Below are 19,563 nucleotides of genomic sequence, written 5' to 3' on the forward strand. Positions count from 1 at the left end.
GGAATTTATGGAAGCAGGGTTCAAAAGGTAAAATTTGGATTAATGAAAGAAAACCGAAAACCGCCACCTTAGGGTGGTGGCTGCCGCCACCGGCCGCTGTGTCGGGTGGCGGTGTGCCTTGTCTCGATTGTGTTGATTCGTTTGGAGGGTTTGAAACCCTAATGGGCCCAAGGAAGCCCTAACGGGCCCAATAAGACTTAATGGGCTTAATAAAACCTTAATGGACCCTAATAAAACCCTAATGGGCTTAATGACATTCTAGTGGACCTAGTAGGCCCAATAAAGTCCTAATTGACCTAGAAGCCCAACAAGTTAATAATTGCGCTAGTCTTTGGGTTGGAAAACACTAATGTCAATTAAACCCTAATTTTGAGAATTAACCGGGACACACACTGGAGTTATTTAATAACTTGGAATATTAAATAATAATTATTGGCAAAAATTAATCTAAGTAATATTGGACTTAATAGATTAAGTTCTTAAGGGATTAAGTCCTTAATGAGTTAAGTAAGAAACACTTAACCCTAATCGTCATTTTATGTGAAACCCTAGTTTCACTTGGGTCTTGAGTTGGGCCTTTCGATTGGGCTTTGGTAATTGATTTATTATTGGTCCATCCAAGGTTAATCAAATGGACTAGAGTAATTAGTTAGGCTTTAGGGTAAGGCCCATATGAAGGATTGGGCCCAATTTGGAAAATTGGGCCATAGATGGACTATAGTTTGGGCCTAGATGGTTGTATGATATTGGGCCCTTAGAATGAGACATGTTGGACTGGACTGAACAAGTGGGCCTTAAGGGAAGTCCATGTAGAGGTTTGGGCCCAATTTGGAAAGTTGGGCCATGTGTTGGGCTTCGATCCCTAGTTGACTTTGGGCTTATGTATTGGACCTTGGGCTTGGGAAAGCCTAGCTAGGGGTAATGTAGTAATTATCTAAAGTATGTATGTGTAGTTTTGTAGTAGAACCCAATTATTAATTGGGTGATGTTTTGATATTGACAGATCGGAAATCTGTCATCCAGCAACAGGGGTTTAGTCTGTGGGACTTCAGCAGTGTGGGATTGTGTCTTCAGGGCTTCAGCAGTGTGAGGTGAGTCTTCTTCCAGTAGGAACGGGTTTAAGGCCACAATGCCGGCCCGTTTAGATATTAGTAGTACCGGACTCTAGTCCGATGCCGGGCGGGCCCGATGCAGTGGTTTAGTTTACATGTTATATGTTAGATGTTATATGATATGTGGTTTACCTTATATGTTAGATGTTAGCAGTTATGGACTTCGGTCTGATGCAGTAGTTCAGTGTGCTTGATGTCTTTGTGATTCAAGCATGTCCTTGTGTTATGTGTTCTGGACTTCGGTCCGATGCAGTATGCAGTATATGTGTTCATGTTATATGCTATGATTATGCTATGCTATGTTCAGTCAGTTTCCGGACTTCGGTCCGATGCAGATGGCAAGGCCCTGATTAGTTCCGGACTTCGGTCCGATGTAGAGGGCAAGGCCCTGGTTAGTTCCGGACTTCGGTCCGATGCAGTTTCCGGACTTCGGTCTGATGCAGAGGGCAAGGCCCTGGTTAGTTCCGGACTTCGGTCCGATGCAGAGGGCAAGGCCCTGGTTAGTTCCGGACTTCGGTTCGATGCAGTTTTCGGACCTCGGTTCGATGCACAGGGCAAGATCCTGGTTAGTTCCGGACTCCGGTCTGATGCAGTGGGCGAGGCCCAGTATGTGCTTAGGTGTTATTGTGTGGTATGTGGTAGTTTGGGGAGACTCACTGAGCTTCGTGCTTACAGTTTTCAGTTTTGGTTTCAGGTACTCAGTTTTCAAAAGTGGAGCTCGGGAAGATTGCAGTGCACACACCATTTGTTTCAGCCTGGGATGTTTAAACTCTGATATGCTTGACAGTTGTTATAATGTTTTGAGATACATAGCTTATGATTTTTACATGAGGTTTATCGAGTATGGTTTTTTTTATTAAATTAAACGAAATTTTCAGACTGTGTTTTTGGGACGTTACATAAAATCAGTTGTTTTGCAATGAAATAAATAGTAATAAACGTAATGCAAAATAGACTGATCAATACACTAAAAATGCGGGAGAATTATTGGTGATGCTAGTGTCACATGATCGTTTTGGTGAAACTAAATTTATACAAGTTCTAAATGAGACTTAGATTTTATTCTAATATAAGTTAAATGGTGGAACATATACATTTATACAACATTAGTTTGTTCTGAATACGTATGAATAGCACGGCTTATTATGATATCATTCCTCGTAGTGGATGAAGGGACATTGTCCCTTCGAGGTTCAAGAGATAGAGCCACTAAATGGATAATTTTGCACTTAATGTGTAGTTCACAAAAAATACATTCAAAATGATATGTCAGCGTAGAATGGAGAAAATTGAATTCCAAAGAGTGGCAAAGCCATGAATTCATATCCCCTAGTCAAACATTGTCGAATTTTACAATATAGTAAAACTTTCAATTGAATCCGTAGATCCGTATTTGTTCAAACTTGTTTGAAGTTTTGAAGTCGTAAAATCCTCAAAGCATAACATAATAAAACTTACAATTAAATTCGTCGAGTTTTTATTGTTGAAATTAATTGATGATATCTTCATATTATTTTTGTAAAAACATTCTCAATGAAATTTACTAAATAATCATTTAAAATTTAATCGTTCATGCTACTAACTTATTTTTGATATAGGTCATTTAACAAGAAATTTATGAGGCAAATCAAATCCTTACTTCATAATTATAATTCAACTTAAACAAAAGTAGATTAAAACATTTTGTAAAACCTTAAACAATTAATGGAAAAAAAAGCACATTCTTGAATCACTAATATTGAGATTTAATTCAAATTTGAAAGGTTAGCGACTTCAATTCTCCCAATGTTAAACGTGACAATTTGTATCACAAGAAAAAATGAAAAAAGAAGCACAACATTTCAATTTTATCTTTAAGAGTATACGGTGTGGGTCACAACAAGAAACGAATTGGCTGAGTTGGCACACGAAAACGACGTCACGACGCGGGGAACACCGCCCCCAACTCGTTGAAGCTTGTTATGTTGGATGTTGTGGTAACGAGGACAAGATAAAACAAGAAAGATGATTGGCTATCTCCTTCATCAACCAATCAAATAATTTTCTCTATTTTCTCTCTCTACCTCTTAACATGATACAACATGTGGAACACCATTTCCCCCTTGGTGTTATGGTGATGTTATGGATGAGGTGACACCAATTTAATGTTACATCCAGTTGCCCACACCCAATGCTCTAACGGCTAGCTTAGACTTTGACAAGTCCAAATTGAAGTGACCATATGGACCCTTCCGCCTTGATCCAACACCCATGTAAGCCAGTGCCTTTGCAGCTACAAGCCCTTCTGGTTATAAGGTACAACCTTTAAACTTGGGGGTACAATATGGTGTAGCTTGTTTACATTTAAAATTTAGGTTTTGTTTGACGGAATAGCTGAAAAACTATTTGATATTTGAAAAGGTAGCTGTTAAATAAAAAACTAAGTACTAACTAAAGATCTAGTTGTTAAAAAATAACGTTTGATAAACTAACAGAAAAATTAGCTAAATGATAGAAAATGACATAAAATAACATTTAGTGGATGTTTGACAAAACTTTTTAAAATATCTTATTAGCTTTTTAGCTTTTCAAAAAGCTAATAAACTAAAAAAGTGTTTGTGTAATTGAAAAGCATTTTTTAAAACAGTTTTTGGATAGGAAAAAGTAAAGCTTTCAAAAAGCTGAAAAATCCTAACTTTTTAGTTTTTTAACCATTTTACTCTTAAAAAGTTGTTTTTCCTTATACAAACACTTTTTAAAACTAGCTTTTCCTAAAAGTTATAAGCTAATAAGCATTTTTCTTAAAAATCACTTTTATACTAAAAAAACTAACCTAAAAATGCCCTTAAAAAATGTGTTTCTATAATTATTTAAGAGGTATTTGAAATTTTGTAAAAAAATCCATAAAAAACTACTCTAAGTAGCTTTTTAAAAAACTAGTTTAGAAACTATTTTTTAGTTTCCTAAATATGAGAACATAAAAAAGATCGTAAAATAAAATAACTTATTAGATAACTGTGGTGCCAAACAGTCTTAATACATTAATCTGTCTTCTGAGGATGTGATTCACTCGTTCACCCCTTTCCCATAAAATATATGTCGGTTCTTCAATGTTTAGGCTTGTTTAGGAGTGAGTGGGTATGTTTGATTGGTCAACTTTGTTTAAAATTGACTTGGCTAGCTTGGGACTTCCTTGGTCAGTTGGGGTCTGATCGGGCTATTTGGGTAACTTCGCTAGTTTGGGTGATCAACAATTCAACATTACTTTAGGACTAACTTAATCAATTTGAGTTTTATTGGGTAAGGTTGGGGCCAATTTATTAGTTTGAGATTAGAATTATCTATCAGTTCAAATAATATTTTCAGTTTCACAAACTTATAAATGTTTGTAGCTTCTTTTAAATTTCGAAAATATGTTTATCTATTTTTTCGGAGAAAATAAGGATCAATATTTTATAATATATCACTTTTTTAAACCGGTAAGATCTTGAGAAATAATTTGCGGTAATCCAAACATTGAAGGCAGATTAATTTCAAAGAAAGTGAATATAGGAGATTTGGTCAACCAAAAAATTTGATCGTCAATACATCCTAGGTGTTTACAACCCAAATTTTCAACAAGTAATAGTAATATTATATTCACGTTTTTAAAACCGAGCACGTTTAATTTAGATGCTTTTAGATTTTCTAGACACATACAGTTGCCTTTCAATTATAAAATGATAGACACCCCTATCAAGATACCCAAATCGAGATACACATGTTCAATAATAACATATGATATATGATATCATTTATAATTATATTTATGATCAATTTAGTACTATCCAATCACTTCTTTAATCTTATCCAATCAGTGGTGAACGTAGAAAAAAACATCGTAGGTTTAATTATTTTAAGGGTTATATTATTAAGAATAACTTATTTTTGACGAGAGTTTCCGTCACAATTCGTCAGTAAAAGAGTTTCATTGACATATTTACACTTATTAGGACTCTGTAACCGATTTCGAATGAATTGTGTGACGGATTTTAACGAATTTACATTAAGTTTTGTACTTTACAATAAAATTTAAAGGGTCGTCTGTGCCACCACGTAACACCTATTGTGTCTGTATCCACCCATGGATTCAATTTCATTAACGTCCTTGCAAAGAAAAAGATTTGAACTGTGGTTAGTCTGAGAATTAAGTTATTTTTTACCTATTAGTTAAAAAACTAGTGTTTGTATGAAAAACTAGTTGATCACTGAAAAATTAGCTGATTAAAAATAACGTTTGGTAAACTAGTTGATAACCTAGCTGAAAAATATAAATTAAATTAAATAACCTTTAAAAAAATATGTTTTATAAAATTAATTACAAGTTATATTTTGAAAAAAATTTAAAAAGCTTCTCAAATACTAGTTTAAGTGGTTTTAAAAAAATCTTATTTATAAACTATATTTTAGTTTTTCAAACATAACAAATTAAAAAATCTCAAAAAATAAGTTATCTTATTAGCTAGCTAGATGTGACGTATCAAACCCAACTTTAGAAGAATTGATATCAACATTACTTGTTTATGACTAAAAATTACATATTCTTATTATTATCCTTGTAGAAGATATTCGATAAAATGATAATATAATATGGCGTTCACATTATTACAAATAAGCTAATTGATATATTTTTCTAATAGATAATTCAAAGATTAATAAAAAATAATCTGACGCATAACCAAAGTACAAACAAGAATTACTGAAAGAAAATTCCCAAGTGAATCTTTTAAAATCCAAGATAATGTCTAAAAACTTATATTTAATTATTTATATAAGTTCGAATCAAATTTGTTAAAAATATAAAGTTTGAAAATAATTAGAATTTACAACCAAATAAGTTTCAAATAGGCCGTGCGGTTGCCACGGAGCCTCAAATCGTAAAGGGGCCTTGGATTGATAATTTTATTTAATTGTATATTACTGTAAAAAAAATTAGAAGAATGTAATAGTAATATGTTAATAAAAATATAATTGCATATTACAAATCTCGTTTATATTATTAATAATAAAAATTTTGCTTATTAAAGTAATGGACTCTTTTTTCTTTAACATTAAGAAATTTCAATAATAATATTTTACAAAAAAAATGTATGGGACTTAATTTAAATTTTGCCGAGGGCTTCAAAAATCTCAAGGTAGGCCCTAGTTATGTGGAGTTGGAACTAAACTCAAAATTAGCTTGAAACTCTTTAATGAGTTTGTAAGACTTTCACCACGATGGGCTTAAATAGTTAAACGTGTTTATAACAGAAGTGAGTTTCTTGTCTTGACTTGCTTTGTTGCATCAAACAAATTATGTAGGGTGATCCATATTTGTTGATCTATTGTCACGTTGATGATGAGATTACAAATGTCCCATAGTACACATGAGAGCCACTAAGCACCATGGTGCACTTAATAGTTGTTGGTCTAGCTACATGTGGTGTGTCATATATTTATATATTTGTACATTGGGCCCATATAATTATATAAAAAAAACTGTTTAATTTTTTTTAACTCATGTTTTTTATCAAAAAAAAATTGAATATACAATTGTTCACCATTTTTCATTCTGTTTCCATAAAAATCCATATTGATATATGAAAAACAAGTTTTTTCGAAAAAAAAAAAAAAACTCATTTCATTTTATTATTTTTTTAATATTTAGATTTATTTTTATCCCAGAAAAGCTCAATATACCAAAATCTCAATTTTTTTTGTTTTCTATTAATAAATATCAACATCGATTAAAAAAATCTTGACATGCTCAAATTCACACTATAAATCTGAATTGTGAATATTTGAATTTTAAGATTCACAATGTTAATCTGACTTACTATTTTAATTTTTTGATCATTAAAATATTTATTTATTGAAATTTACATATGAATAGAAATATATTTCCATATAATTTTATAATATTTTAACGTTTTGATTATTCATAAATTCGTTTTGTAAAATTAATAAATAGAGTTATTCATATTGTAAATCTGAACTGTATATAATTCAGTTTTCAAAATTTGCATTATGAATGTGACTTACTATTATTCGTACTGTGTATCTAAGCAAAAATTTTGATTTTTGTTTTTTTTACATCAATATCAATCTATGTTTAAAGAGTACCAAAAATATGAATTTTGAAATATTTATTAATTTTTTTTGATAAAAAATATATCTTAAATTAAAAAAAAATAAACAAAGAAAATGAAGTGGGTTTTTTTTTTTTTTTTTTTTTTAAAGTTCACTTTTTATATATCAATATGGATATTTATAAAAAGATAACGAAAAATTATGAACATAGTATGTTCGTTCTTTTCGATAAAAAACATGGCCTAAAAAAATTAAACTAAGGAAAGAAAAAATTGAGTTTCGATAGTTTTCGGTGCATGAGTTTTTATTGTAAACATCTACAAATATTCCTTTTTGCATTGATCATTTTAAACTTTGATGCTTTAGATTGCTTATTTTGTTCCTTAATTAATAATTGTTCTATATTGAACTTTTTCATATATATATATATATATATATATATATATATATATATATATATATATATATATATATATATATATATATATATATATATATATATATATATATATATATATATATATATATATATATATATATATATATATATAAGTTCGTAAAAATCGATCAACGTTAGCTAGTCGGTGGACTATGGTTAAACGAATAATCGACTAGGCGGTGATTAATCGGGGACCATTAATTTCTAATTTGTTAGATTTTAAAAAATTTAATATGACTAATATCATATAAAAGTTCGTAAATGTCTGTAATATCAAAACAAAATAGGTTAATATGATAAATATATCACTAATCATACCTCAAATAGTCTCTATTGAGCTATAACTTCTTCAAAGTGATAAAGTTTCATCGGGTTCTACTGTTTCAGTCATTGTGTATTCATGGATTAATGGCTAGATGCTCTTTAATTGGTCGAGTAGCGCCTAGGGATTAATCGGAGATTAATTGGGACCTAATCGGAATTTTTTCAACACTGATATATATATATATATATATATATATATATATATATATATATATATATATATATATATACATACATACGGGAAAAGGGGATATACATTACAGCCCACCTGAGCTTAGGTACTAAACCTCTTGAAAATACATTGTTTTACTATATAAATATTATGATTAATGGATTCATGATTAATACTTCAAGATGTAAATTCAAGATCGACACTATCCCCTATATATATATATATATATATATATATATATATATATATATATATATATATATATATATAATCACTAGAAGAGATTATATATATATATATATATATATATATATATATATATAATCTCTTCTAGTGATTTTCCATCCTATTATCTTGAAATGTTTATGCAAGCATTTGTCAAGCTATACACGTTTAAAACATTCGAAGAATATTGTTGTATATTTAGTTTTAGTTTGTGAAAAAGAGCTTAGCGGTATACAAAACCTCCATTCCCAAACTAGGCGTTGAACACATACCATAAAATTAGGGAACTGATAAATCCACAAGACTTTTTTGATACATCCACACATTTTTTACAACACTGATATATATATATATATATATATATATATATATATATATATATATATATATATATATATGGGAAAAGGGAATATACATTACAGCCCCACCTGAGCTTAGGTACTAAACCTCTTGAAAATACATTGTTTTACTATATAAAGATTATGGTTAATGGATTCATGATTAATATTTCAAGATGTAAATTCAAGATCGACCCTATCCCCTATATATATATATATATATATATATATATATATATATATTATCTCTTCTAGTGATTTTCCATCCTTTTTGACCAGTGGTAATATTATCTTGAAATGTTTATGCAAGCATTTGTCAAGCTATACACGTTGTTTAAAACATTCAAAGAATATTGCTGTATATTTAGTGTTAGTTTGTGAAAAATAGCTTAGCGGTATACAAAACCTCCATTTCCAAACTAGGCGTTGAACACATACCATAAAATTAGGGAACTGATAAATCCACAAAACTTTTTGATACATCCATACATTTTTAAAGGAAATTGACAATTCTGTCCTTAGTGTACTTAATAATTCAAAGTGGCTGTAAGTGAATCTTCTTGGCCGGTTTTCCATTTTTGTTCATCCTAACATGAAATCTTTGTTTTGCTTCATCGCATTTCTTCTTCCTCATCCACACACATAACGGAAGCACAACCACAAATGGATTCATATAATAGATAATCCAACAATTAGTTAGACCACAAGTCTTTTCATTTGCATTTCCTTCAGATTTGGGCTCCTTACTGGTAGCGGAGATATCTTCGCTGAGGTTTCTATTATCCCAGATCCCGTTTCAAAATGCATAAAACTCCAGTGAAACAAATGGATTACTTACATTTGCATTTTGAATAGCCATTGATTTATCTATTACCAAAATTTGGGAACAATTTTGAATCGATGTCAAAGGAGAAATCGGAGAGAAGCTTACTAACTCACCGGAGCTCCTATCCTAGAGATGAAGTGGTTCGACGTATATCAGGGGCGAGGCTATGTGCATGGAAGGTGGGTCCAATGACTCACCTATTTTTTTTAGGTTATATAAAATTACTATAGAAAACTTTTGGTGAACTACCTTAAAAATAATTTGTGACCTATCTTACTCATAAAATCCTTGAATTTGTATATCTAATGAGAACGATGATGGAGTATCGGTGGATGACTGCAATGAATGTTGAAATGAATGCTCTATGGAAAAATCATACTTGGTCGTTGGTTCCTAGACTTATGGATCGCAATGTAGTCGGTTGTAAATGGGTGTTTCGAACTAAGTATCATTCTGATGGCACTATTGATCGCTATAAAGCTCGTCTAGTTGCCCAAGGCTTTAGTCAACTTCCGGGTGTTGATTACTCACATACCTTTAGTCCAATAGTGAAAGCATCCACGGTGCGTGTTGTTTTATCTTTGGCCATCATTAATGGTTGGTCTCTTCATCAGCTCTACGTCAATAACGCTTTTCTTCATGGTACCCTAATTGATCCCATTCTCGAGGAACATTCATTTATGAGCTAAAACAAATATTCAAATGTTTATACGGATTCTTAAAGAGAAAACACTCCATAGAATAGGACTCAGTTTATCTTTTGTTTCTCGATCAACGAAAACATCAGAACTCCAATTATAAATGTGCTAGAGTAAGGAAATCATTATTTACTCCATATATTATGAGGTTTTATCATCCTTCATTGTTTCAAATGAGTTTCAAGATACGATTTACAGTTACTAAAGCATGGCTCTAAAACTTGATTGGAACAAAGCAAGACCCATCTATAATCGAACCATTTCACACAATGTTTGATTCCTCTTCTTATTCATATAATTTGAAACCATCTTGTATCTTTCTTCCTAATAGATTCTTTTATTCGTTCTACCACTCTTTGAACCTTTTCAAAAGTATTAGAATTCTGTTTAATCCTATTAACATAATCATATTTTCTGAAGCATCAGTAAATAATGACGAATAGAGTTATCGTCCTTTGTGGTGGATCTGAAGAGTTCATACTCTAATTGCATCACATAAACATGTGAGCAATGAATTATTCATAATTTTCCAATGAAAAACATTCTCATACATCATGCAATTTCAAATTGAATGACTCCAAGTTTCAGTCCAATTGAAACTTGGTGATGAAATTTCATTTCACATGGTCAAAAATGATAATGCCACAAGCACGTTCTAGAATCCACCAATAATATTGCCATTGTCAAAAACATAACCAACACATTGAAAGGAAATAAAAATAAGGTAACTTCATAAACCAAAACTTCGTTTTATTCCTAAAAAGAAAATTAGAACTCGTTCTTACAATGCATAAAATGAAAAACTATATTTCTAGATATCTCCGAATACTAATATAAATCTATTAAATTTACCTTACTCTCTAGTAGTAGCTCAAAATTATGACCATCGAACCATTTAACCAAAGTCCATTTCTCATAATCAGATTTAGCTCACTTTGCTCAAGCTTCCTTCTTTCTTTTAGATTCTACAATACCATCATAATGGGATCATCACATTGTGTACTAAGAATCTAAGATTAGGAACTTATGGAGTAAGATAATGAATTTACCTGAAGTAGAGTCCCATGAATTGACTTTACTTTCTCTAAGATCTTTTAGGTATTTCGGGAAGCTTTGCTTCCAATGTACTTTCAATTGGTAGTAGAAACAAATAATCTTATTGGGGTCAACATTTGGAACGATTTTAAAATGATCCTTTCTCTTTACCATTTGATCAAACTTCTTGACCTTGGTCGATTCCTTTCCACTGAGAAGAGAAACCTTTTCTTGATTACCCTTATCAATGTCTAATGAACTTTTAGGATTAGATCCTTCAAGCATTTATGCTTTACTTGTGTTCTTAAGCATTTATGCTTCAGAAACTTTCAACATTTGGGTCACATCAATTAGGGTCACATTGATATTGATCATACAAAAGTTCTTAGTGAACTGACCATATGACTTTGGAAGCGAAAGAAGAACCAAATCAGCGACTTGCTCCTTTGGAAATAAGACACACATTCTCTCCAATTTTCCAATGCACAATTTCATTTTCAGAACATGTGCACACATATAATTTCCATGTTTATGTTTACATGCCAATAGGGATTGATTTTCGTTTAATATATTTCAACTGTAGGAAAATGTGACGTTAGGGAATCACAAGATGAGGAGGTGGAAGAGTTGAAGAAAGACATTGTCCAATTCCATGATTTCCTAAAGAAGGGAAAACAATTTCACCTTGACTCGAATGTGGAATACCATCTCCAAAAGATTTGGTAAAACCATTTCCGTAAGAATGAGGAAGACCATTTCTATCTTCATAAGACATCTAAAGTTGGGAGAAGAGAGAATTCAAGTTAGTTGATTTTAATCGCCAGTTATTAAACCATAATTAAATTAAGGCTAGGATCTATATTTTCATTTTGTAATATGAAGAAGGATGACGTAGTCATATCACAAAACTATTTTAGGTAGGTATAAACTATTTTGAGATTTTCATTGAAACATCAATGTCATGTTTAATCTCAGATTATGCTCTTACAAATTGTGACTGGGATGCTGATGATCACAATTAAGATGTGAATAATCATGCAAACCTGTTCAAACACCCTCGATCGATTTATAATCTCTCGTTGATGTTCCAGTTAACCATACACGCTCCATCAACAATTATAAACAAGAGTTGGTTCATCATTTCATCTTTATAGTCCCATATTAGTGTGCTAGTTAACCTCGCACGCTCCACTAACAAGTTAGAAAGAAACAATGTGCGTTTTCATGGATTAGCACATATTTCTCATTTTTCCTAAAGTAACTAGAGTGAGATTTTTAAAGTTGGTTCTAGTACTATATAGCATAATACTTTTAATGAGGTTATGTCATATCAAATCCATTTAGCTAATGACCCTCCAACAAAGAAGGAAGCGGTGGGTGAGAATAGACACCCATTCAATGGTCATTTTATAGTTTGTTTCCTTATATCCCCTTCTAGTATGGTTTCATGAATGAGGCGTACTAGCGATTTGACTGACATTTCTTATACGTATGATATATTAAACATTTAAGCATATATATTATAAGGTGTATTTTAAAACTTTTCAAAATTACTAGGTTTAAAACTAATTTTTGAAATTAACAATTAATTATTTAATTTTAACAAATTCATGATTTACCAATTATCCTTTAATGAACCAATTTAATTAATTTAAATTACTAAGGATTTAAATAATTATCTTCAATTAAAAAAACAATAAAATAATTCAAATTTAAGTTATTAGGGATTAAATAATTATCTTCAATTAAACAATTAATAAAATAAATTCAAATTTAATTGTAATCCCAATAACCTTTCTAAATTTCAAAAATAAGGGTTTAGGATTACTAGGTTTTTAATTATCCAAGTTTTAAGGCATTAAAATTTTAATTAAGGAAACTAGACAACCTAAGGGATACCTATCATGTGGAGCCTAGGGTTTCAAGAACCCTATCCTTTTGAAAATTTTAAGCCATGAGGGTTTAACTAAGACGTGGTAGTTGCTGAATCTAAGACTTGCATAAATGTTTTAAAATTGTAATTAAGGAAACTAGAAAACCTAAGGTATACCTATGAACTTTCGAAAATAAGAAGTGGAGGCTAGGGTTATGAGTAAATACTCGTTAAGACTTGCATAAGAAGTGGTACTTGTTGGAGATTCAGCTGAAGAGACACCTCATCAGTTAAGATGTTGTTGTAATATTGTCAAAGGAAATATCTAAGGATTTCCTCTGAGTGTTAGTTTTGCAGTAAGACGATAGGATATTGTCACAGATCTGTTCAAAATTTTAGATGCAAGGTTTCAGTTGGTAGAGAACACAAAAGGATCATAAGCAACTAGTTTAAATTTCCTAGGTACATTCATTCAGTTAAGGCTCATGTTAGATAGGTCATCGAGTGCAATTACCTATTTGTCATTATTATCTTAGGTCTTCGTGGGTAGGCAACATGTTTGTTTTAGTTACCCCTTTTGTTGATATGGGTAAGAGTTAATATAAAACTAGGATAAATTTTCAACAGTCATAGGTTGACATAAGATGACAATTAGACTTTAGCATCCGTACCATGTAGATTGAGGACCTCAGATCGGTTGTAGCCTCAAAAGTTCAAGTAGCAAAGACCTTTTCTGATTAATAAGACTCCTAGGAAGAAGGAGGGTTGGTTTCCTTTTAGGGTAGTGGAAAAATAGTTTTGAGTCTTCAAGACCACCTAAGGGTTGATTGTGTGTCTTCATGCCTAATAGGGATGATGACAAGAGCGATTTGGCATCCTAATCCCAATAGTTAGAGCCTTTTGAGAAGGATATTGGTGACTTAGTGCTCATTATGATTTGGTAGTTTAAAAGATGATCAAGCCTTAGAATAAGTCTGTCACTAATATTAGAGTATTGGTTATAGAGTGTTCGAACCATTTGTTGGGTTTTGATACGAAATAAAAGTTTGTTTTTTTACAAAAAATGGCAATGGAAGACTTTAAAAATAACAAGTTTATTTTTAGTTCATAACAAAACCGAACCATCATGGATCCATTTACAGAGGTTAGAATGAAATAAAACCAACCATAGGATGTTTTAGAGATAACCTTTGAAGCCTTTGAACCCACTTGGTTTTGGGGTGTTGATGAAGATAACAAAAGATCAAAGTGTATGATCTTCTTTACAAGTATCCACCATCAAGAGTAACGCACCATGAAATGCTAGTTTCCTTTTTGTATTCTTGAGTGTCTAAAGCCTTTAAGTGGTTAAATCAAATAAGCACTAAAGGAGAACAACTCAAGTGGTCTTCTAAACACCAAAGTAAAGCACCAAACTTCAAAAGAAAAGAGCATCTTCATGCTCACAGATTTAGAGAGAAAAGAAGGGGAGAAAGAAGAGCTTCACTCTTGCAAAAATGAAAGCCTCATGCATCTCTTATATAGCCCATGAAAAGTAAGGCCTAACCTTTAAAATAATCTAAAGTAATGGTAGCTTTTAGAAGCATGGGAGACAAAAGGTGGAAGGTTGAAAAAGCAATCTCCTACACTATCATTATGCCTTTTAAAAAGTAAGATTCTTTATTTTTTATAAACTCCAAGTTTATAAAATATAAACTTTGTCTTTAGGTAAAAAACAAAAGAATCTAACTAGTCCAAAATATTGGGCGTGACTTATTAATTCATATCATATGAAATAATAACTAGTTATACTCTCTTATAATTATTATTTTGACAAAACAATAATTATTCCTTAACTAAAATACAAGAATCGATATTATTTATTAATAATCATATTAATAATAAATATACAAAATGTGCCAAATTGATAAAGGTGTGACCCTATATGATCATATATTATTATCAATATCACTCCATACTGATTCTTGGGTATATAGATCCAACACCATTAAAACCGTTATGGTAGCCTTGGTTAATTTTTAGGTTGTTAGAACACTTCAACTAGGTAGAAGGACTACTTGTAATGTAGGATCGTGTGTGTTTTAAGGATATACCATAGAAAGGTATCATAAAACACAAAGCCAGGATGGTATACTATAAACCTTTTATAAAGGCATGTTCCGGAAAATGGATTATGTTACAAGGTCATATGTAAATTCTACTAGTTACTTGCTTAATAATGAGATGGAAGTGTTTCTAGTCACAGGAATGAAATGAAATTTTACATTTGAAGGAGATTGTGCATCATAGAGCATAAATTCTAAAAGTCCAGACTGACGAATTACCAGTTCTTGAAGACCTCACTAGGAGTTCAGGAGTATATCTAAGGTAAAAAATGAAGTTATACGGGGATTATCGATACGGCAACATTGGCTAGATCACGAGTTGATCTTGATAACTCCAATAAGATGACTTGTAGGAATGATCATAAGCTGCGCTAGGAGTAGGATTTCATGGACAAAATCTTTGTAAGTGGGGAAGAGTTGTAACATTCTATTTTTCACTTTACAGTAGAGTTTAATATGAATATTTCTTTGTAGAATTCAAAGTAGAGATATATTACCTTTTAGCCTAAGTGGTCTAAACAAAAGTCGTAGTAATAATTTTTCAAAGTTTCGGTACGATAGTACGCGACATTGAAATTGAAATTTAGATCGGTTAATGGTTAGCCAAAAGAATGTAAATGAGAGTTGAAGATCTCGTATATACAAACATGTTGATATAAAGAGAGTTGAGAACAGATTCTGTATGAAATAGCTATGATTGTTAAACGGATTTTAATAATCCAAAGCTCTATAAAAATATGGATTAAAAATAGAATAATAATTAGTCGATTGAGTCTAAATAAAAGTTGTAGCACTCGCTGACAGCTACACGTGGATATAAAGAATGTCGAAAGCGGAGCTCCTATGAGAAGGATACGATTTTTCTAATATCTGTACCTAACCACATGTGGCGTGCTCAACTTCTAGAAGGGGAGGCGTAGACCACATGAAAAGCGACACATGGAAGCAGAGCAGAGGATAAACTTTGCCTTAGGGTGTGACACGCCTATGGAAAGGGCGTGTCACGCCTCCTAAAAAATGTCTATCAATAATACCTTGGGGCCTCTTTCTTTCTCACACCAAACCTTCTCTCTCTAGTCTTTCTCTCGTCTGATTTATGAGGCATCTCGGGAGTCTAAGAAACATCACTTTGTTGAAACTCTGGACCAACAAAGAGCCTGGAGAAATAGAAGTTGTCGGGTCGAAGTCTTGCTTGCTATCTTTTGGATTTTTTTATTTATAAATCTCCATAGGTTGAGCTATGCTTACTATGATTTTAGGGTAACTTATAATTATGTTTATAGTCGTTATTAGGAACCTATAAGTACAAGACTAGTCATTTATTCTAGTAAAATATTCCGATTGGTCTACTTACAGGAGAGTTGTCTAGAACGGGTACATTGGCTTGGTTGTTAGATTTCAGAAAAGCTATATGTCAAAATGATCCTGCCTCCCAACTCTCCTGCCTGTTTGATCCTTATTTGATAGCCACGAAAGTATATTAAGAATTAGTGAGAATCAAACTTTTACCAGATTTCCATAGATATTAATAAGTTATAGTATTATATGTTAATACTTGATAGACGTGTTGCATGCCAGTAGGATCGGCCATATAGCTATTTATCTTTAGAGTGATTGTCCAGGTGAGTTATCTCACTATACAATGTATTATAATAGATATCCATGTTTGATATGATATATAGCTAGTAGAATGTATAGTCTATATGTGCATGTATTGGTAGAGCCCAAAGAGTAGTCTCCATGTGCATAAATGTGATATGCTTGATTTATTACAGTTTAGTTCAAGGTCGAGGGCGAAACGGTGATATGTTGGAAGCATATAGACTCGGTTGTTGATGAAGAAATGACATGTAAGTTGTAAGTTTAAATACACATATTATTTGTGGATCGACAAAATGTCATAAACTAATTGGTGGTTCGGCGAAAGGTCATGAGCCATTATTTGTATGCAAGTATGTGTATTATGACATATGATATTTTGGAAAGCTCGCTAAGCTCTGTGCTTACTCACTTGATTATAAATGATTTTAGGTATTTCCTTGAATCGTGAGAAGGGCATGCTTCGACTTTACACATGCGCATTCGCATCATGTCTTCTGCATAATGTAATTATACTCTAATATATTTGAATAAATAAAAGGGTAAATAGCAAAAAAAAAAAACACTATGTTTACACCAAAATTCTAATTTGACACCGTGTTTTTTTGTCTCAAATTTGACACTATGTTTTCCAATTTGTTATAATTCTGATCACTTAATCGGTCAACCAGGTTACATGCTGACGTGGCATGATGACGTATAAGTTTTGATTATGTGACATGCTGACATGCTGACGTGTCAAAATTGAAAATTTTTTTCCATAAAAAACACTAAGTTTTCACCTTTTTTCGATTGTGACAATAAGTTTAATTTTTCTTTCAATTTTGACACTATGTTTTTTTGTTCCAAATCGAACATCATTTTTTCCAATTCTGACACTATTAGCGAAACACTTGTTTTCATGCACCAAGTCACCAACATTGCTCCTATGTCCGGTAGTACCAAGTGAGGCACCTAAAGCGATTTAGGTTTTCTAGCCTTATGTTGATATATTTTTTCGATTTTGGGTTCTTGGACATTTCAATTTTCTATATTGGCTGTGGATTTCTTCTTCTTCTTCCTGACTGCAGGCCCTTTCTCTGCTAATCGGATTAAAAAGGTTCCATTTTTTACCTTTCTATTTGTTCGGTTTATTTTATCTTCTATCTATATAAATATAAGAAAGAAAAAATATGTTTAAATGTATATAATTTTACCTTGAACAAATCCTTTCATGATTTTTTTTAATCTTTTTGGTTTAAAGGACGAGTTTAAGGTTTTTATAGGCACTATATTAAAATATGCATATCAACTGTTCGATGAAATGTCATAATGAAACCAAGTCCATTTTGAACCTTTGAAGCAACTTAATTTTTTTGATCAATCTTTGTATATAATTTTACCTTGAACAAATCATTTTATGATTTTTTTAATCTTTTTGGTTTAAAGGACAAGTTTAACAGTTTTATAGGCACTATTTTAAAATATGCATATCAACTGTTCGATGAAATGCCTTAATGAAACCAAGTCCATTTTAAACCTTTGAAGCAACTTAATTTTTTTGATCAATATTGAAATACAATCCATTTTTTGGGATGACCATATTATATTTCATTTCCAATATCTGGTTTGCAAACCTCTATAAAATGTGTGAATTTATTGTGACATTTTTTGATATTTATTGATAAAGTTTGATCGAGTATTAAATTATCATGATGGGTGTTGACTAGCAAGATAGAAAACTGATGAGAAAGATTTAATTCAAGTTTGAAATTATTTGTTATACTTTGTTGTCCGTGTTATTTGATTAATGTGAAAAGGCAGAGGAGAAAGAACATAAAAATAAAAAAGGACCATTTTTCATTGTTTCTTATTTTTCGGCCAATTTTCATGAGATTCCTTTTTTCGAATTCATGAAAATATTGGTATGTTGAACATTTCAAGTACATGGTGCTACCTCTAACTATGAAAATCAACATTGAACCTAAATTATTCAAACCATCAGCAAAAGTCTTCCTCTCTTGGATGCTTATGTTGATGGCAATTATTATTAATCTCCACAGATACTGCTTAACAGTTCATAAGATGCATTTCATGGTTTGCTCTTGCTTTCTTCTAGCTGTTGGTGAGATTTATGGCCCTGGTGGACGGTTTTGCCCTTGCTTCTTGCATGTTTCTGATATGGGCAATTTGCTTATCTTCAGGTTGTGAATGACATTTGTACATGAACAACAAATAAAATTGAGTATTGTCACACCCCAAAACCTAGAACGACGGAATACGTTCTGGGGTGGAGGACGTCATCTACAGTATCATAACAATGCATAATAGTAAAAACAAGCAACAACATCTATTGCATTAATATAGTAATTGTAATACAAGCGTGTTCTGTACAGTTTGTTAGACACCAAAAGTATAATAAAAAATAAAGAGGAGTCTTGTATGCGCTCTGTCTTCTCAAAAACTGCATCTGTACCTGTCTATTGTCGACCTGAGAATACAAGTTATTTTGAAAACGAGTATCAGCATAAAGCTGGTGAGTTCATAAGAATTTAGTGGCATTGCTTGTATAAAAATGTTTACATTCGTATAACATGAAAGTTGTTATTAAATTTGAAAATAGTGTGAATCTACAGAAAATCCTATATTTTCTAATAAAAGTAGTCTTCTGCCAAGACTTGGTTACTTGTAAGTTTGATCCTTTGAGTGTGTAAAAGTTTTCCCAATTAGACTCATAATTATAAAAATATA

The sequence above is a fragment of the Lactuca sativa genome, chromosome 9, assembly GCF_002870075.4.
Source record: "Lactuca sativa cultivar Salinas chromosome 9, Lsat_Salinas_v11, whole genome shotgun sequence".
NCBI lineage: Eukaryota > Viridiplantae > Streptophyta > Magnoliopsida > Asterales > Asteraceae > Lactuca > Lactuca sativa.